At 35.1% G+C, this 23,016-nt stretch overlaps 1 pseudogene; it reads left to right on the top strand.

Moving 5' to 3' along the window:
* Nucleotides 1-16,697: 16,697 nt before the first annotated feature.
* LOC143604813 (receptor-like protein EIX1) lies at nucleotides 16,698-19,612 on the top strand (annotated as a pseudogene).
* Nucleotides 19,613-23,016: the final 3,404 nt, after the last annotated feature.

Below are 23,016 nucleotides of genomic sequence, written 5' to 3'. Positions count from 1 at the left end.
TTATGAAGTGCATACACACTCAGAGGCGGATCCAGGAATTTTCACTACGAGGGGCACAAAATTGAATGCATTAAAAATGGATCGGGTCAAAGAGAAAAAGGTCGGCCAACCATTTTGGAAGCACAAAGCGGAATAAACTTTTGGGGCACATGATGATATTTGGTCTTTTTACACACCATCTTTGAAAGTTAAAACACATTTTATATTTTATATAAATAACATTATAACATATAATAATTAAGTTGCAATTTGGACTCATCTCTTATGACCTTTAGTGACGGAACCGAAAACTTTTAATCGGAAGGTCAAATTATAAATTTTTGTTTATATATGTTTCGTGAACTTACTGAAAGTAATTGATAATAATAGGAGGGTCACAAATTATATTTTCAAAATAACTTTTTACATATAATGTTTTTACATAAAATAATATTATTCCTTTTTTTTGACAAACTAGAATTATATATCAAAATAAATAATATAATTGTTGCGTAAGACAAAAAAATAGAAAGTTCTATTAATATATAAAACAGAATTAATAAAAGGACAAAAATAAACTATTAATTCCACAATGATGAAGATTTAAATTAAAAGGAAAAACAAGATTAGGAATTTTAATTAAATAATACATGGTTATAATTCAGCCTCAAAACAAACAAACAAACAAACAAACAAAGGCATTTAACTCATCTTCCTCATTCTCTTTCTTATCTTCATATTCTTCAAAAACATCGCCGGACCACTGCAGCTCAAGGCTTCCCTGTGAATCCAACGATGACGGTAACCAACGGTGGGCACAGACCGGTGCTGGACGGTGGGCACAGACTGACTGTTGAGTCATAATATACTAATGCGTGCCTATAAACGTGGTATTCCGACAGCCGGACGGTGGGCACCGGCCCACCCTAGTTATAAGCTGGATCTGCCCCTGTACACACTTTATTAAACTCAATATTACACTAGAGTTATTATAAACCTACAACACTACAGATTTACCAGAATGATGAATCAACAGACTAAAACACTTGGACAACTAGATCAATAACAGTCTCAACTATCAAAAACTACATACGAACTTAACTTCTAAACCCGTTTCTTGTGACGCGTGTATACCGAGTGGTCTATAGAAGGATATTATTTTATACCATAATATTGTAGTTTAATTAACATCTAGTTAAATCTTGCTCATACCAAACAAACCCCCTTCTACTAGATTCCCGCGTTCACTACCAAATTATTGTACACTAACTATATAATACACATTCTATAGTTTTCACTTAACTATAACATGAAAATTGACTATCGACATTGCTTTTACATCAGATATGAAAACCCCTCTCATAAATACAGACAGACACACATCTTGGATTCACTATTGACGTCTAATTTGAGTTTGGCTGCTTTAAACTTGAGTTTATATAAAGCTTGATATGGGCATATGCGTTGATGTATCAAATTATGAAAACATATATCAACACACTCCTAAAACATTATGGCAAATAATATCTGTCATAAGTTTCTGCATCTTGTTCTCTCACATTTCTTTTTTGGAATATTGGTTTTAAATAATCCCAACTATGCCCTATTGGTAAATATCAGTCCCAACTTTACACTTACTAGCTGACCGTCCCAACTATTAATGTATTTGTTTTTAACGGGCCGTGACTAACGGATGTTAAGTCCGTTAGTGATTTGCTGACGTGGCCATCCCAGCTGTCAAAAAACTTCTTACGTGGCAGATTACGTGGCGGCTGACTGTGTATTAAGGATTATTAAGATCTTTTTAAGTGTAACACAAACAAAAAACAAAACAGATTCCTCTTTTACTCAACGAAGAACAAGCCCTAATTTCTTTAGACGAAGAACAAACCCTAATTGCTCGACGATTGAACTCCGATGGGTGATAACATCAACATCGACTTCAAGACTGGTGGGAAATTTGATGTCAATCCTCCAAGATTAAGGTATGTTGGGGGAAAAACAACGTCATTAGGGTTAGATGTTGATAAGCTTTCATATTTTGAGCTACTAGGTTATGCAATGGATTATGGTTCATATGTAAAGAAAGAAGATTTGTTCTTGTATTGCTTGATACCTGGTGATGGTCGGGTTAAACTGTTAGATAGTGATGCAGTAGTAAATGAGATGGTATCTTTGGTTGGAGCTGATGAAAGGTTAGTTATATACGTTCAAACTGAAAAGCTAAGGAAACCGAAACCACAGCCAAGTAACCTTGAATCCCAGCCCACTACCCCTCAAGCCCAGCCAACTAACACTGAAGCCCAACCTACTACCCAACCCATTATTCAGCCCAATAACCCTCAAGCCCAGCCAACTAACACTGAAGCCCAACCCACTACCCAACCCATTATTCAGCCCACTAGCCCTCTATCTCATCCAACAGTGCATACTAACCTTCAATCCCAGCCAACCATTTCTATAACACAAACTGGATCTTGCTTGAGCCCTGGGAGGTACAGCAAACTTACAGCAAAAAAACAAGTAGGCATCACCAAGGCTAATGCAAGAAGACAGTTAACTCCAACTACCAAATTTGAACTACCACCAACTATAAATACTTCACTACCAATTGATAGTAGCTCAGATGAGTTAGATGAAGATTGTGATGATTCTGATGATGAGTCTTACAATGTAAATTTGGATGATGATGGATCTGATGATGAAGAACTGAGAGAGTCAATTGTTGCAAGAAAACAAGTACATGAAGAGGTTGTTGCAACCCAAAAGAAGGTGCTTGAGGAGTGTTTGAAAGAATCTGGAAATGCTGGTAAATTGGTTGAGGACTGCTTGAAAGGAGGTGCTGATGCAGGGCCCTCATATTTAGATACATATAGTAGTTATGAGGATTCAGATGGTGATGTTAACTCATCTGGAGAGAGTGAAGATGATAACATCAGAGGGAACAAGTACAGACAAGATGTTCCAGTTGTAGGTAACTAAACTAAGTGGGACAATTTCAAGTGGGTTGTTGGAATAAGGTTCCCTGGTAGGGATGCTTTTAAAGATGCTATTAGGAAATATGCTGTGACAAATGGTAGAAATCTATTCATTAGTGACAGTAACAAGAACAGAGGCGGGAGATTAGGTATCAAGTGTGTGGAAGGGTGTCCATTTAGTTTGTATTGTTCATTTCATAAGGGCAAAAGTTGTTATATTGTTAAAGGAGTAAAGGGCAAGCACAACTGCCAAAGGGACATGATAAGGAATAGGCAATTGACTTCTACCTTCATTGCTAATGAGTTTTTGCCAATGTTCAAGACAAAACCAAACTGGTCTGCTAAAGACATTCAAACAACTGTTAGAGAAAAGTATAAGGTGATCATAAATAAATGGATGGCTTATAACGCCAAAAGGAATGCTTATAAGAAGCTTCATGGGTCCATGAGGGACCATTACAGCAAACTTGCATCATACATAGCAGCTTTAAGGAATGCTAACCCAAGTTCAACATTTGAACTCTTAACTGCCCCACCAGGGTTCCTAAGGGAGGATTCAGATGCATCTTCATCATTGGAGTCTTTCTTCAGGTACAATTTCATTTTCATCATTAGATAGTAATAAATTATTAAATTCATCTTGATCATTAGAGTTTATTTTTCAAGTTGTTTGTATGTTTTGATGGTTTGAAGAAGGGATTCCTAGCAGGTTGTAGGAAGGTTTTATGCCTAGATGGGTGTTTTCTTAAAACCTTTCTAGGAGGTATTTTACTGGCTGCTGTAGGTAGTGATGCAAATAACCAGATGTATCCTGTAGCATGGGCTGTTGTTGAAGGTGAAAATAATGACAGTTGGGAGTGGTTTATGGATGAGCTGAGGAAATGTCTGGAAGTCAGTGATGGTGGAAAGGGTTGGACACTAATCTCAGACCAACAAAAGGTATATCTATATTTTAGGTATTTTAGTTGTCACATTTACATAGACATTCTAACATTTATAATGATATGTTAGGGATTGGTTAATGCTGTACATTTGGTGTGGAAGAATGCTGAGCACAGAAACTGTGCAAGGCATATCTTTGCAAACTGGCATAAACAGTACAAGGGTGAAGAGTTTAAGGAAGTTTACTGGAGGGCTTGCAGTGCTTATACTGAAGCTGATTACAATGTTTCTATCAAGGATATGTTAGAGTTGTTACCTGATGCAATGGAAGCTTATGTCAAACAGAACCCTAAATGTTTTTCAAGGTGTTTTCTTGACACTCATACAAAATGTGATGTAATAGTCAACAACATGGCAGAGACCTTCAATGAAACCATAGTTCAGGAAAGATCTAAGCATATCATTGACATGTTAGAGGATATTAGGGTTTCAGTAATGAGTAGGCTGACTATAAGGTACACAGAAATGTTAAAAAAAGATGTGATTGTGTGTCCTAGGGTGCAAAAGAAGCTTGATAAAGAGAAAATTTAGGCCCATAAATGTAAAGTATTCCCATCATCCCCTACTGTGTTTCAAGTAAGTGATTTTGATGATGTTTCAGTGGATATAGGTAACAAAACATGTACGTGCAGAAGGTGGGAATTATCTGGTATACCATGTAAGCATGTATGTGCAGTGGCAGGTTTTATTAAAAGGAATTCTGAAGAGTTTGTTCATGAAAGTTACCTTAAGGAGCAATACTTGAAGTCTTATCAGTTCACAATTCCACATTTGCCTAGTGAAAAGTATTGGCCGGTTGTATATTATCCTCTTGACCCACCTCCAGTCAAAGATATGCCTGGACGACCAAAGAAAAACCGAAAGAGAGATCCAAATGAAGATCCCAAGAGACCAGGAAAGTTGACAAAGCATGGAGTTGAGATGAAATGTAGTTATTGCAAGTCAACATTACACAACATAAGAAAATGCCCTGAAAAGGCTAAGGGTAAAGCCATTGTTGAAGGTGGTGGTGTTAAAAGGTCAAGGGGAAGGCCAAAGGGGAGGTCAACCAAAGCTTTTGAAAAGTCAACTCAAGCTTCTGAAAAGTCAACTCAAGTTTCAGAAAAGTCAACTCAGGTAACACAACAATTATCAGGTTCAAAGAGACCAAAGGGATTGCTAAAAGGAAGGTTCTATCAAACAAAGAAAAAATCAACTCAAGCTTCCCAAAAATCAACTCAACCAGACCAGTCAAGTCAACCACAACACTCAACTGCTTCTAAAAGGACAAGGGGAAGCACAAAGGGGAAGGCCAAAGTGAATGATGCTTGATGGTAGGAAGATCTCATGTTTTTTGGTTTGATGAATGAAACTTATGGTTTTTAAACCTTTGAATGTATTTTGTTAAACTTAGCTTTTGAACAACTATGTATAATGGTAAACTTATTTTATGTGTTTGATGAAATTGTGTATGCATATCATGTTTGTAGTCTGTTATACATTTGTTAAAGACAGAATTACAAATTTTGTCCTTTAAAAAAGCCAAATTACGGTTCGTGTCCTTTGTTAAGTTTCCTTGCAGGCGGTGTCCTTTAAACATTTTTTTCCTACACGTTATGTCCTTTACGCTAACTGGGTTAGAAAAACTCAGTTAAGTATGACATGTGCCAGACATGTGATGGGCATAATTGTAATTTTAGTGTATCTTTAAATTAAAAAAAAAAGAAAATATATATAATACCTTCCCCTCCTTTCTCTCTTCTTTTTCTCTAAGCCACCATCATCACCATAAACTCCGGCCACCATAAACTCCGGCCACCATAAATTCCGGCCACCGCAAACGATCCCTATCACCCGAACCCGACCCATCCTTTTCCAAAACCCGTATCCCTATCACCCGAACCCGACCCATCCTTTTCCAAAACCCTCCACTGACCACCATCGCCTGTTACCGTCTCCACCCGACCCCTACCATCGCCTATTACAGTCACCTAACCCGATTTTCCGGCGAGCCCACTTAACCTAACAAATCTGAGATCCGGGTTAACCTAACAGATCTGGTTATATTAGCCCACTTAACGGTTCCAATCCATTAATTCGTCGAACACCTGGCGTGCAATAATATTATCTTTTTTTTTTCTTTCCAATTTACAGGTTCGAGACCAGTGAGATGCAGGCGAGGTTTCTGGGGTCAACGCCTATGTTGACCGAGTCATGGAAGCTATGTGCACGAGCCAACGTGATGGCGGCTCAAGGGTTCTTGGTCGATGAAGTGGGTGGTGTTAGTTATGTTGCGTTTTCTGGGGTTCAATCGCTTGATGGATTGGAACCGTTTTGTGGGACGATGGTGCCTTTGTCGGTTGCCGGAGTCACGCCGGTGTACGACGGTGGGATGTTTTCGGCGGTGGAGACGGAAAATCGGATCTCAGATTTGTTAGGTTAAGTGGGCTAATATAACCAGATCTGTTAGGTTAACCCGGATCTCAGATTTGTTAGGTTAAGTGGGCTCGCCGGAAAATCGGGTTAGGTGACTGTAATAGGCGATGGTAGGGGTCGGGTGGAGACGGTAACATGCGATGGTGGTCAGTGGAGGGTTTTGGAAAAGGATGGGTCGGGTTCGGGTGATAGGGATACGGGTTTTGGAAAAGGATGGGTCGGGTTTGGGTGATAGGGATCGTTTGCGGTGGCCGGAATTTATGGTGGCCGGAGTTTATGGTGATGATGGTGGCTTAGAGAAAAAGAAGAGAGAAAGGAGGGGAAGGTATTATATATATTTTCTTTTTTTTTAATTTAAAGATACACTAAAATTACAATTATGCCCATCACATGTCTGGCACATGTCATACTTAACTGAGTTTTTCTAACCCAGTTAGCGTAAAGGACATAACGAGTAGGAAAAAAATGTTTAAAGGACACCGCCTGCAAGGAAACTTAACAAAGGATACGAACCGTAATTTGGCTTTTTTTAAAGGACAAAATTTGTAATTATGTCTTTGTTAAACTTAGAATTTTGTTTGTTTGTTTAGATTGGCCCTTGACTAGTTGCAGCAGGATGTGTTTATTCTGGTTGCAGCATGGTCATTTCATTTAGGGTCAAAATGGTTATTTATGAACATGTCATGCATGTCAAGAATGTGTTTGGTCAAAAAAGTTTGGATAAATTGTGGATATTTGGCCAGATTGTGCATGTTTGCAGCAGATACTTGGTCAAATTATCAAAATTGTGTATAGCAGATGTTATCTCAATTGTAGTATAGCATGTGTATGTTTATAGATTGTGGACATTTGTTAGCCAGATTGTGGACATTTATCTCAAATGTTTGTTAAAGTTAGGTCAAAAATGTTTGCCAGATTGTGTATGTTTGCAGCAGATCCTTGGCCTATGTCATGTATATAGGGTCAAATGGTCATTAATGGGCATTATGCTTATAGGGTCAAAATGGTCATTAATGCCCATGTTTAGTCAACTTATTGCAGCTGCATAAGTATGTTTGTTTAAATTGCAGCAATAGATATGCTTATAGGGTCACAATGGTCATTAATGGCCATTATGCTTATAAGGTCAAAATGGTCAATAATGCACATGTTTGGTCAACTTATTGCAACAACATAAGTTTGTTTGTTTAAATTGCAGCAGCAGATTATGCTTATAGGGTCAAAATGGCCATTTATATTGTCTTTGTTCCAAGTGGTCATTTATATGCAAAGGTGTATTGGTTTGTTCAAGAAAAACCAAGGTTTTTAACTTTCATTGCAGCTTTCATTTATACACTCATGAATTACTGGTTTTTAACCTGCTGTTTGACTTTTTATTAATGTTTTTTTAAGAGCAGTTTGACTTTTTGTATATGATGACTGACTTGTTTTGTTACAATCAACATTAGGGGAAAATGCAATAAAATAAGATTAGATTAACAATCAAGATTCCATAACAAAGATTAGATTAACAACTAGGATTCCATAACAAAGGTTCCATACATTAACATTACTAACAAAAATTCCATAGATTGTCATTAACATATATTTCACATATGTAATATCAACCATATAGCTATGACAACGACTACTAAACCTAAAACACATATAGTCTTCCAATTGGACTTCATTGACAACTGTTGTTTCAGGTTCAATCTCTTCTTGCAAAATAATGATCTGCAGCTTCAAATTCTCTATCTTCATTTCTTCAAATTCTGGATCTTTTCTTATATTGCAGTTGCATTGTCCACGTTGCTTCAAGAATTCATCAATTTCTTTTTTCCACATGAAGAATTTACAATCTTCGTTCTACTCATAAAATCAATTCAACCTAATCAGATTTGTAATTAAAAGCATGATACGTAATTAATCGTACTTACTGGCCATAAAGGGCAACCATAAAACTCATCCCCATTTCGAACACTTCTACGTCCAGCAACTCTAGGAATTGCAAGGATATCATGATTGCAATAGACATTTTCATCAACATCTAGCTTAAACCTTTTATAGTTTTTCTTGCCACGAGATGAAGAAGTGGATGATGAGCTCAATTCCATCTATCGATTGTTGTTCAATTGATCGATTTGGTGTTTTAGGGTTCTTCAATTCATCTTATTTGTGTTTTAGGGTTCAAATGGTAATAACCACGAGCCGGAACTAGTTAAATAAAGTGCCAATTGACACCTAAGATCTTAATACACAGTCAGCCGTCACGTAATCTGCCACGTAAGAAGTTTTTTGACAGCTGGGATAGCCATGTCAGCAAATCACTAACGGAGTTAACATCCGTTAGTCGCGGCCCGTTAAAAACAAATACATCAATAGTTGGAACGGTCAGCAGGCAAGTGTAAAGTTGGGACTGATATTTACCAATAGGGCATATTTGGGATTATTTAAAACCAATATTCCTTATTTTTTTGGTTGAAGATTACAAGTGTTGATCCCTTTGGGCACCAGCTGTTATACATCGATTAATGTTGGGGAATTTATTCAGAAAACAGGTATCCAAGGAAATCTAAGAGTCATGAGAGCACTTTCATATCAAAACTATTATTGGTTCCCAAATGTTTTGACCGGATAAAACTCAGACGAGAAAGAATAGAGTATGAATTTTGTGAGAGATTTTGATCAACCAGAATTAATCATATGATCAAGCGATTAGTTTTCCTGTTAGTTTTCATCAAAAATTTAATAACGAAATTTAATTAAATTAAAGTAAATTAAATTTCTAATGCGATTTTAATGAAGCAACATATATCCAAAATAAAAAATTCCAAGCTAACCTAGCGGCAGCTTGATCCCTGCCAGGGCAGCGCCCCTAATTAGACCCTTCTACCTGCAGGGGGCGTCCCCCCCTTCCCCCCCCCCCCCCCCAAATTGCTGCCAAGGCAGCGTTGCCCCCTTGGAACCCCATAAATTTTTCTAATGCGATTGCATGAACCTTATACAAGGTGCATGATTGATTAACTTCAAACCGGCCTGGGGCGCGGGTTCGAACCCCTTAGGCCCGGTTTTGCTTATTTTTTTTATTTCTTTTGTTTTTTAATTGTTTTAATCATAATACAAGGATAATAAACATTACTTTAACGAGACCGAACCCTAAACTTACATTTTTCTTGTCATGAACCTTCATTTATTGATTTATACATAATATATATACATGTATGTGTTTATAAGTAAAAAAAGAAAGAAAGAAAGAAACTAATATTTTGTTACCTTTCCGATTAATAAACCGAACTAGTAACCTATTAACGTCCGAAATAAATTTTCGTTTAATACATATATTAACATATATATTATTATAATATTTAACATTATTATATATAATAGTTATTTTTCAATACATATGGTATTTCAATCAAGCGTAAATACAAAATAATGATAGTAAAGATACGTTTAATTTTCTTATTGTTAAATATATTTCATTTGTAAATTTAACATAATAATAATAATAATAATGATGATAGGCCTAATAATATTTTAATCAAACTTAAACCCAATCGAATCCCAAATCCGTTATAAGACTTGATAATTTACCGTTTTAAATTAATTTATAACTAGGAACTATTGTAGACGCATCTCGAGGAGCTCGACTACTTTCACTTTAATTTTATATTCGTTTCATCTTCGCTATCCACCCGTTAAGGTAAGTAAATGCACATCCCCCTTTTTACCGTTTTACATTTTGGGGGCGTTATGCGTTCACAAGTTAATTAGACTACCATTTTCACTACAATTCCATTATTTGCGTAATATGAAATTGCTCGATTAGTTGATACGTGTGAATTGTGACTATGTGTTTATTATGAGTTATGATTGTTGGTATCTCATCCTCATCCTCGTTATTAAGATCATACGCCATCAAAGTAGCTCGTTATCTATGTGATTCGAGTGAAAAAACAACTTTTTATATTATTGTTATGCTAGTTGTAGTAGTTCATGTTTATCGCAAGGAATTGTCTTTTTCAATATTATATATATTCAAAAACCGTGATTACTTTCTCAACTTTATGTTGACAAACTATATATTTTCACGACGCATGACGCAGGTAGCTATCTGGGATGAAGAAAGGAATTAAAGAGTCGTTTGGACCATAGATTGCGTGACGAATAAAGACTTATTTATTTTTATCTTAATCATTTAATTGTAATGATTATATCCGTTTAAGACGATGTTTGTGCGTTGCGTACTTTATGAAATGAATAATTTAGATATTAACACGTGTAATTTACTTTAGTGTATTTTGAGTTATGATGCAATTATGTCGCGCCCCGACATGTTCCGTCGTAGGTTAGGATGTGACAAGTCTCATATCTTATGATTTACAGTCCACATAAATTTTCAACAAAATATAAGGACCCAAGTGAAAGTAGAAAGAAAATTAATACGTTGCTTTCTTAATCTGGTCCTTAGTTTGTCTTTTAAATATATATTACGCAATTATATATATATTACATTTACGGGAGTTGTTTGGCTTCAATAGTTGTCCATGATGCTTTAGCCATTGTACCTACATGTTTTACTTCCACGTGTCTCTCACCTTTCCACGTTGCTTCTTCCACTTCTACACATTTCATCTCTTCAACATCTACAACTCAAAAACATAAATCTGAGCAGAAGAACACCATATGAGTCATAGGGTTTTGTGTTTCATATTTCTCTTATCTGTCTCATTTTTACTTTCTCCTCTGCCAAAAACTCCGGCCAAGCGTGCTTTCTGTCTGTCTATGACAGAGGCGGACGTTGGTAAACCGTCGTTGCCGATGGCCGTTTAAGGTCGTCTTTGGTAGCGACGGTGGCAGTTGCCGGTTCCGTTTTGGAATCCTAGGTAAGACAGTGATTGTGTTCTTAACTTTGCGTCTCTTTCTTCTCCGGCACCATCTTCTTCAACCAAACCTACTGTTGCCGGTTTCTATTACGAAGCCCTAGGCACCGGTGGTGTTTTATGGTGGTGAGTTTCTTTGATTACGGGATGAAATGTAGAGATTATTCTCATTGTAGTAGCGATTTTTGGTTGTTTATGGCTTCAAGGTTGTGATCGGATATGTTATTGTTGTGGATATGAGGAGGTGGGTTGGGTTTTCACGGCTAACCTACTACTGCCGGTTCCTTTTTTGAAACCCTATGTAGCAGTGGTGGTATAGTTTTTGTGATCGGAACCTTCATCTTCACCCTTACGTGTGTCAACGGTTGTTGTTATTGGCTGGTATGCTTTGTTAATGTCATGGTTTTTGAAAGTGATTTATCCGAGTGTACATTATGCTTTATGTGTTGTACTTGAAATTGGTTAACTTTTACATCAATTGTTGATATCTTCGATGGGAAATAGTCCGTTGGCTGTTGTTCATTGTTTGTGGTGTTTGTTTGTTCGTCTTTGTGGTTTCTTTGTTGCCAGCGACTTTTGGGTCGTGTATGGCAGCCGCGGATCTGCAATGTGTGGGGTTCAAGGTTATGATGAGTCGTGGATTGTTTATATAACTTTGATGCGATGCTCTAATTACGGGTTGAAATGATGAGATTGCACTCATTTTAGTGGTGGATTCTGGTTGTTATGGGTTGAAAGGTGTTCAAGGTTTCTATGATGATGGTTTGCAACCAATCCAAGCACATCTGACATCTGATGTCACCGTTGCGGCTCCTTTCTTATGAGCTTTACTTTTCTCTACTATATAGAAGGTTGATTGTATGTCTTTTGCTATGATGGCACTCCATTATTTGGAATGGCAACGTATGTTGCAACCATAACGGAGATCTTAGCCTTCATTTTGTACATTTAGTTCATTTGTGCTATGATGATGATTTGAAACCAAGCTGAGCACATCAAATGCTTCTAAATTCTGATCAAATTTTGAAGTGAAAAACGTACTAATTATCGATTTATGGCTATGATGAACTTTGGTTTTAGACGTGGCATTGTATGTTGCAGCCGTGATACGACCTATGCCTCAAGTTGACAATTTAATATTCGTTTATGGTATGTGATGATGCCTATGGCTATGATGATGTTTGGTTTACTTTTTAATCTTTTGACTCGGATTTGACCTTTGGAAGTATGATGGTTATGCTTGTAATTCCACCTTTCAAATCGATTTATGGCTACGATGATGTTTTTTTTTATATTGTAGGCTAGAAATAATGCAAGAGTCGTGTTTCCTGGTTTAATTTATAGCATGTGACAAATGATTAACTTATTTCACGCCCCATATAACCTTTAACATGAATGTAAACATGAAAGCTGAAAGGAAATCAGCTTATGTGAAAAGTTAATTCATCTTAGGTTGACTAGAGACATCCAATTTGAGGTCGTTACGTCTTAGAGTTTATATAAAGTTGTGCTAGCAGCTAGCTAGTTACATGCCAATGCACCAAAGATCAAAGAAAGCATTATCATCTATCAAGGTTGAATAAAGAACACATATCAATAAACATGTTAGTTGTGTTCGTCAGTATCAAAACATTAATCTTAGTAGTTCTTTATCATTATAAACTAAGCAGCTAATATGGAAAAATATCGGATAACGGTCAAGGACCGATATCTGAGATATCGGTTATCGCAGTGAGATATCGTTGGGATACCTATAATTTTAATATCATGTAAAATTCATATAAATAGCTATTTAGCACTAATAATTCAGTATAGTCTCCTACCATTAACAAATTAACCTTTTGTAACTTGCAAAACACTAACAACTGTAGCAAGTAAGACTTAAAACACTAACATTGAACACTAAGAGTAGATAATTAAGACTTAAACTCTGATATTGGGAATATCGGTTAAATATCAGTCCAATATCGGTTAAATGTCAGTCAATATCGCTGATATTATCGGTATCGACATTCTGACTGATATTTCACCAAGGGACCGATAACCGATATATCACTGATATATCGGTGATATGTCGGCGATATTGACTGCATAGATTATAAAATTACGAGCCATAAAATGAAGGTTTTAAAGGGGAAATATTTTGTAGATCAACAACAAGCCATCCGCTAAAAAGATATGCAAATAAGTTATATAATTTTCTCAACTTTAAAAGATTCGCCATCCGCCAACAAGTCATCCGCTAAAAAGATCCGCCAACAATTCATTTGTTTTAGATATGACAGAGAAGAAGATAGATGGGTTTGGGGAGGTGACGGCTCGTATGTTTTTCGTTGCCCTTGATGAAGAACAATTATATAGAGCTAAGTCTTTACCTCATGACATAATTATTCTAGGATGGAATTACTGGAAGCCTATGAAGGTGAACATGGTTATTTGGTGGGCTCTTCTTAATCGTCTCTCAACGCTCTATAATTTATTAAAAAGGAAGGTGATGCATGGTTCGAGTATTTGTATGTGCCGTAAGTCGGAGGGAGAGTAAGTTGATCATTTGTTCACTAGTTGCTATGTGTCCTCAGTGGCGTGGAACAACATTGGCAAACGGTGTAACATAGCCCCTTTCTTTGTGCCCTTAGTTAATAGTATTCTAGACATCCCTAACAAGGTTCCAAAGATAGGACACAAGAGACAGACGATGAGATCGATTATCATGGTGGCAATATGGAGTATATGGGGAGCCCGAAACAATTTAATCTTCGAGAACGAGCCCATAAAGATTGATAACGTTCTTTGTGAAATAAAAGTGTTAATTTTTTTATAAAAAATAGAGAGAAGTGTTTGGACATAGATTGGTCTATATGGCAAAGCTTGACTTTGTAATTTGGTTTGGTTGTACTCTAGGCCATACCCTGCTAGCTACTCCGGTTTACCACCTTTGAAAATCATTAGCAATGGTTTTATGTCATCGGAAACGGAAACCGAACCTTTGAAAATTGAAAACGACGGCCAAAACTTAAAGTAAAAAATCAACCGTAAAATCAAATCAATGACCGGTTTAAACTGTTTTACGGTTACAAACTGAACAATAAACATCCATAAACTTGTTATATGATTACCAAGGATTGCGTTTTCTGCTGCATCGCACAAACACACGTCTAATATATTACAAATTTATAGTAGACGTTTTTATTGAAAAGGGACCTATTTCGTAAATATTGGACTTTTAATGGCCCAAATTCTCACGCCATTTTATGTAGCCTATAAAACCATTTGTGTTCTTTACCAGCGCATTTCCAATATATCCCTTAAATTTTTATAAGAGATTTTTATAAATTACAAGATGGAGCTAAAAGTGGTTGTGAGTGAAGAAGAAATAAAAATTAGTGATTTTTTTATAAATTTGAAGAAAGTTTGTATGCCCTCACTTATTTTTTAATATTTGTTAACACTGATTGTGAGTAGTAGAGACAAAAATTATAATAATAAAGGTGGGGCAAGTTATTCTACAAGGGAAGACAAAAATGAGAATGATGAGAATAATTTATAGTCACATAAAAAAACCCTTCAAAAAAATTAAAAATAAATAAATAAAAAATCATAACTCAAAATTTGATAAAAAAACAAAAAAGTAAAAACACAAAAATGTTTCCACCGTCTTCCTCGTTCTAAAAAAAACTCAAAAAAGACACAATGTTAAATGAAAAAGACCATTTTGTCTTTTTGTTTATCATTGTGTTTTGTGTTTATTTTCTTCATTGATTGTATCTTTTTTCCTTGACATTGTGTCTATTTTTTTTTATATCGTGTTATATTTTGTTCGGCATTGTGTCATACTTTGCGATTTATTGTGTCTTTTTTAGTTATAATTGTGTCTTTTGTTCATTTTCGTCATTGTGTCTTTTGTCTCTACATTGTGGTTTTTCGGAGTTGTTTTTTTTTTGGGACGAGAATGACAAGGGAAACATTTTTGGTTTTTAAACCTTTTCGTTTTTTATTTATATTTTGAGTTTTTAATTAATTTTTTGGAATTTTTTTTAGAGGTTTTTTTGTGTGGCCACAAATCCTTCTCACACTTCTCATTTTTGTCTCACTTTATATTTTAACAATTCTCTAGTAAAGATATAAAAGTTATTATTTAAATAAATATGAGAGAGAAATATAGTATTTTTTAATGTAATTATATAGATAAAATTAGTATGGGCTGATAATACTCGAGTCCACTAAATTTGTTGTTGGAATAAAGTGAATTTGTGGTTAGGTAATCCTGTCCGTCTCATTTGATCATTGGATAAAAATCTGAGTTCATGAATATCATTTTGTTTCAAATAAAATAATTGATAATTCAATAAATATTTGAAGATGCCACTATTAATTAATTAAAGTATTTATTAGATTACGTGAATCATTGATGTGGTTTCAAATTACGATTCTGTCCTTCATGAAACTATTTACAGATCAATTACATATTTCTTTTTATATTTCTATTTTTATAGACACTAGCTAGTCTAGTTCCAATAGTTGGTCTCAGTCCAACTCATTAAACCGACCATGTAGAGTTGGTCTGAACTGGAACAGGAATCTGCTTTTCCGATCAGTATTTACACACATCTGGTCTCAGCCCAGCCCGTTCCTATTTGGTCCTTGAATCTGGTTGTGTTATACGTGGCCATAGGTAGGTCCACCAGTTTGACTTATAGATTTGTATCACATGATTCATGTACTAAAAAAATCACTAAGCCTAAGACCATCTTTAATGGATGATTCTCGAATGTTTTAAAAGAAAAAGAATGCGATGTGGAAGAGATAGATGGTAATGTGTATGAGAGAATTTGTAATGAGATTCTTGAGGAAGAATCTTTATGAAGTGGGGTGGGGGGGGGGGATAGAACCTATTTTTGATGGGTTATATACCATGTGACACATAAAAACACTATCTAAAAATTGATGCTCTAAATATGATTTAAAAATGTGATAATTATTATAAATTGACCAAGTCTTTTGTACGTGTAATTTGGAGTGATTAACTATTTACATGATAATTAGTCTTAAGAGTCTTCTATGTGGACCTCAATATCGAAGAAAAATCAACTTTTTTGATATGTAAATAATGAAATAAAATTTTAACAATAACTGTGTTTCATTTTTAATGTATTTGTTTTACAAAATGTGATAATTATTATAATTGACCAAGTCTTTTGTACGTGTAATTTGGAGTGATAAACTATTTACATGATAATTAGTCTTATGAGTCTTCTATGTGGACCTCAATGTCGAAGAAAAATCAACTTTTATGATACGTAAATAATAAAATAAAACTTTAACAATAACTGCGTTTTATTTATAATGTATTTATTTTACAGATCACGTAGTTTGATATTATAAAAACATGAGATAGAGACAGTTCTCTAATACATAGAAATTGACAAAGATGGGCATTTGTAACCTCAGTTTATATAAAGCTAGGCATATGTGTTAATAGATCCAGCTTATATAAGATTACCACATTTTGAGCAACACGATGATAAATAACATTTGTCGTAAACATTTTGTGCTTCCTGTTTTATCCTATATTTCTTTAGTACTTGTGTTGGCATCATTCAAGACTACAAGTGCCACTTCCCTTGGCCACCAAAACGGAGAAGGATCTGGTCATTATGAGTGCTTCGATAAGGAAAGAGATGCTCTTCTTCATTTCAAAGCATACATTCATAAAGACCCATTTGGATATCTCTCTACATGGACACTTGAAGAAGGCGCAACCGATTGCTGTCAATGGAATGGAGTCACTTGCAACAACAAAACCGGTCATGTTACAAGCCTTGACCTACACTTAGGTAATCTTGAAGGTAAGCTTAGCCCTGCATTGATTAACTTAAGCTACTTGAATGATCTTGACCTTTCTGTAAATTCATTTACTGGGTCCATTCCCGTGTCCATTGGTTCCTTGACTGAATTAAGGCACCTTCGCCTTTTCGATAATTCTTTTAGTGGAAGCATTCCGAAGTCCATTGGTTCCTTGACTCAGCTAAGGGACCTTAGCCTTTCCTACAATTCTTTTTATGGAACCTTGCCTCCAGAACTAGGAAACCTCACAAACTTGAAAGCACTTTCACGTAATTACGTGGGTAGTTGTACGATTGGAAACCTAGACTGGCTGGCTCATTTGTCTCAGTTGGAGGAGCTTATTATGGATGGTATTTCTTTAGCCAGGGAAAATAATTGGGTAAATGTGATTCTAGGCCTTAAGAAACTATCAAACTTAAGTTTATGTGCATGTGATCTCCTGCAAGTCATTCGTCCATATTCTTACTCATATATCAACTCTTCTTCTTCAATAATTGTTAGCCTGTATCTCATGAACAACAATCTCAACTCATCCATGTATCATTGGTTGTCTCCATTAACTAGCAACAGAATGATATATCTTGATAAATCTCACAACAAATTAATCAGCATTCCCCGATTTCTTGGAAATCTATGTAGTTTGACATTTTTAGATATTTATAACAACTCAATGCCTTTCAAATTTCCTGATTACCTTAGAAACTTGTCTGGATGCACTTTGGGTAGATTAAAACATTTGGATGTTTCACATAACCAATTAATAGGGTCAATTTCTGATGACATCCAAAAGTTTTCATCCCTTCAATCGTTACACTTATCTAATAATCAGTTAAATGGAACTTTAAGTGAACTAGTGTGGCAACTACCCAAGCTTCAAGTTCTAGAGGTTTCTTCCAATTTTCTTAAAGGTGTGATCTCTAAAAACATTGGAAAGACGAAGATTTTTTCTATAAATCTTTCAAATAACTCACTCGAAGGAGTTCCTTTGGAAGCTCACATGTCAAACCGTTCCACTACAGAAAGGATCGACTTAAGCTCTTGCAACTAGGTCCCGGTTTCCCTAAATGGGTTCACACACTAAAAAATCTTACTCATATCGACATTGCCAATACTAGAATTTCAGACACAATTCCAAAGGAATTTTGGAATACGTGGTCTTTTCGATTGACATATTTGAATCTCTCTTCCAACAACATTACTGGAAAAGTAACAAATTTGTTATCAAATTTTGACCCTGAATTATCAATATTAGATTTGAGTTCCAATCACTTTTATGGTCCTATAACTAACGTTCCTTCCTCTTTGGAAAGGTTAGATCTTTCCAAAAACAATTTCTTTGGAGAAATATCCTTTTTGTGCCAAATTAGTGGTGATGTTTTTTACTTTCTTGATCTCTCCCACAACTCATTCATGGGACAAATTCCAGATTGTTTGTGGCATTTTAAAGAACTTACAGTTCTTAGTCTGGGATATAACAATCTATCTGGAAAGCTTCCTGCTTCTGTTGAGTATTTGATCAATCAAGAGGTTTTGTATTTATACAAAAATAACTTCTCGGGAGAATTGCCCTTATCTTTAAAGAATTGCACCAAGTTAACCTTTTTGGAATTAGGGGTCAACAAGTTTTCTGGCCACGTGCCTCATTGGATTGGGGAAAATTTGTCAGGGTTATATGCTCTTAGCCTAACATCAAATAATTTATTTGGAACCATCCCTTCGCAATTATGTCAGTTGCTAAAACTACAAATTCTAGATTTGTCAATGAACAATCTATATGGAACCTTCCCCTCATGTCTCAATAATCTCACTGCCATGGTTCAAGATGGATTCTCACCTTACCAAAATGTTCACTTTTATTCTTGTTTGACCACAATATGCGAAAGAAAAGGTGGCTTTAGCAGTCTTGGTAATTATGTTGACCATGCGATGATCAAGTGGCAAGGGAGTGTACGTGAATTCAGCATCAATCTAGTATTGTTAAAGAGTATTGATCTTTCAAGTAACAATCTAACAGGAGAAATCCCATACGAACTTACTTGTCTCCGTGGACTTATTGCACTAAATTTGTCAAACAATTTTATACATGGGAAGATTCCACATAATATTAGCAAGATGAAAAATCTGCTAACTCTAGATCTATCTAAAAACAATCTTTCTGGAGGGTTGCCATCAAGCATGTCTCAAATGGATTTATTAAACTATTTAGACATGTCGCATAATAACTTGTCAGGGAGAATTCCATCAAGTACTCAACTCCAGTCCTTTCAACCTTCAAAGTACAATGGAAATGCCGGTCTATGTGGACTTCCCCTTTCCAAAATTTGTCCTGGAGATGAAGAATTAAAAGTTCCACAACTCATTGATAAAAGTGAGGATAATTGGGAAGACAAAGATGATCATGAGAGATTGTTTTATATTGGCGGGGCTACTGGTTTCGCAATCGGTTTTTGGACAACATGTGCCACTTTACTTGTCAATCATCGTGGGAGAAATGCTTTTTTTTTTCACTTTATTGATAGGTTGAAAGATTGGGTTTATGTGAAGGTGATGGTGTTCATTGCAAAATTGCAAACTGTATTACATCCATAGTTTGTTGAATTCCATTCTTCTTTTTTACTTTTGTTAATTTGGTCGATCTACTTATTGTTGATTTTGTTGTTATATGTGATGTAAGAAAATGCTTCTCTTGTATTTGGTTATTGTTTTTAAGTCCCCTTTATCAATAAAATTGCCACCAAAACTATGCGAGGCCATTTCATTGTATTGTCCCAAATATGACATCATGTAATGTATAAGCATGAGTACCGAGTGTAGTTAAGTCATATATATGAGTGTTCACATGATTTAATCGCTATTCTTAAGAAGTTATCTTAAATTTCAATGAAACAAATATGTGAACCAAAGAAAAAGAAATAGAATGATAGAAGAAAGGTATGAATAATAGTATTCACAACTTCGTGGGTTATTTGCATGACTAGGAACGAGGTAATCTTTATCGCAAATGGCTTCGAAGTTAATTTTTTTATTAAATCCTTCATTTTCTTTCCTATAGATAGTTAATCGGAACAACAAAATTAGTGTATCTTGGACCAAACGGATGAAAAATCCAGTTCTATTGATGTAATTTTCTTTTTGGGAAGTTTGGTTAGCTGATTTTAACCATCTTCGTTATATATAATATTTTTGCTGTTAAAAGAAACATAAATGTGAACCAGCCTAAATAGACTCTAGTAACATGAACAAATAATAGTCCGACCTCTAGTCTTAACACTATATGAATTCTTAAATGCACAATACAGGACTTTCCTGCTATTGTTGCACTCTAATGGAAGCAAGGCCATAGAGAAGACCCTTAATGATACATTCATGAAGTGCATGATAACTTTCATCCCGGGTTGTTCGTTATATGATATAATGATGAATGATAAAACTGGGGTGTGAACAGAGCTACCCTGTTTTTTTACATGTATATAAAAGATATTTTTACAATATTCTAATCTATAAAGTTAAAACTTGGTCAATAAATTTTATTCATGAATTAAATCTGACATATAGCAAGACTTGATCAATTATTTGTTCTATTAATTAGTTGCGGGCCCATAACTTGAGACAAATCTAATAGATGGGAAGCACAATGTGTACGGAGAATAACCATAATCAGTCCCAAGATGTAAATTTCCTAACTTACTAATTATAAGTTACACATACACAACTCTAGTATCATGATTAAACAAAACTCGAATATCACTAATCAAGTAACTAATTGTATGGTATGCCATTAAAAATGTAGAAGAGAAATTATGTATTATGTTATCATTATTCTGAATAATATGTTGCAGTCTTAATCTGGGCCCCTTAAGTTTGAAATTATCTGATGGAGAAAGTATGTAATAAATACAAATTGCAAAGACTTGAGAGTCTTTGAACGTCCAGTTCGGGGCAAAAATGAACTTATTCCAAAACATGTTTAGTTTCGTATGCTCCATGTCTACCCAAATTTTGAACACATTCGTTGGCATGCGAATGTTGAATGAAAATCAAAATTTTCTTGAAATCAAACAAATATTAACTTTAAAATAAGTGCCACTGCCAAGAACGAACCATGGATTTACTTATGAGGTGCATACACACTCAGAGGCGGATCCAGGAATTTTCACTACGAGGGGCACAAAATTGAATGCATTAAAAATGGATCGGGTCAAAGAGAAAAAGGTCGGCCAACCATTTTGGAAGCACAAAGCGGAATAAACTTTTGGGGCACATGATGATATTTGGTCTTTTTACACACCATCTTTGAAAGTTAAAACACATTTTATATTTTATATAAATAACATTATAACATATAATAATTAAGTTGCAATTTGGACTCATCTCTTATGACCTTTAGTGACGGAACCGAAAACTTTTAATCGGAAGGTCAAATTATAAATTTTTGTTTATATATGTTCCGTGAACTTACTGAAAGTAATTGATAATAATAGGAGGGTCACAAATTATATTTTCAAAATAACTTTTTACATATAATGTTTTTACATAAAATAATATTATTCCTTTTTTTTGACAAACTAAAATTATATATCAAAATAAATAATATAATTGTTGCGTAAGACAAAAAAATAGAAAGTTCTATTAATATATAAAAAAGAATTAATAAAAAGACAAAAATAAACTATTAATTCCACAATGATGAAGATTTAAATTAAAAGGAAAAACAAGATTAGGATTTTTAATTAAATAATACATGGTTATAATTCAGCCTCAAAACAAACAAACAAACAAACAAAGGCATTTAACTCATCTTCCTCATTCTCTTTCTTATCTTCATATTCTTCAAAAACATCGCCGGACCATTGCAGCTCAAGGCTTCCCTGTGAATCCAACGATGACGGTAACCAACGGTGGGCACAGACCGGTGCTGGACGGTGGGCACAGACTGACTGTTGAGTCATAATATACTAATGCGTGCCTATAAACGTGGTATTCCGACAGCCGGACGGTGGGCACCGGCCCACCCTAGTTATAAGCTGGATCTGCCCCTGTACACACTTTATTAAACTCAATATTACACTAGAGTTATTATAAACCTACAACACTACAGATTTACCAGAATGATGAATCAACAGACTAAAACACTTGGACAACTAGATCAATAACAGTCTCAACTATCAAAAACTACATACGAACTTAACTTCTAAACCCGTTTCTTGTGACGCGTGTATACCGAGTGGTCTATAGAAGGATATTATTTTATACCATAATATTGTAGTTTAATTAACATCTAGTTAAATCTTGCTCATACCAAACAAACCCCCGTCTACTAGATTCCCTCGTTCACTACCAAATTATTGTACACTAACTATATAATACACATTCTATAGTTTTCACTTAACTATAACATGAAAATTGACTATCGACATTGCTTTTACATCAGATATGAAAACCCCTCTCATAAATACAGATAGACACACATCTTGGATTCACTATTGACGTCTAATTTGAGTTTGGCTGCTTTAAACTTGAGTTTATATAAAGCTTGATATGGGCATATGCGTTGATGTATCAAATTATGAAAACATATATCAACACACTCCTAAAACATTATGGCAAATAATATCTGTCATAAGTTTCTGCATCTTGTTCTCTCACATTTCTTTTTTGGAATATTGGTTTTAAATAATCCCAACTATGCCCTATTGGTAAATATCAGTCCCAACTTTACACTTGCTAGCTGACCGTCCCAACTATTAATGTATTTGTTTTTAACGGGCCGTGACTAACGGATGTTAAGTCCGTTAGTGATTTGCTGACGTGGCCATCCCAGCTGTCAAAAAACTTCTTACGTGGCAGATTACGTGGCGGCTGACTGTGTATTAAGGATTATTAAGATCTTTTTAAGTGTAACACAAACAAAAAACAAAACAGATTCCTCTTTTACTCAACGAAGAACAAGCCCTAATTTCTTTAGACGAAGAACAAACCCTAATTGCTCGACG

This window comes from Bidens hawaiensis, unplaced genomic scaffold, assembly GCF_021521415.1.
Source record: "Bidens hawaiensis isolate Kalapana, Puna unplaced genomic scaffold, B.hawaiensis_p1.1 tig00066824_1, whole genome shotgun sequence".
Lineage (NCBI taxonomy): Eukaryota > Viridiplantae > Streptophyta > Magnoliopsida > Asterales > Asteraceae > Bidens > Bidens hawaiensis.
Note: the sequence above shows the minus strand (reverse complement) of the source record. Positions and strands in the feature narration are given on the sequence as shown.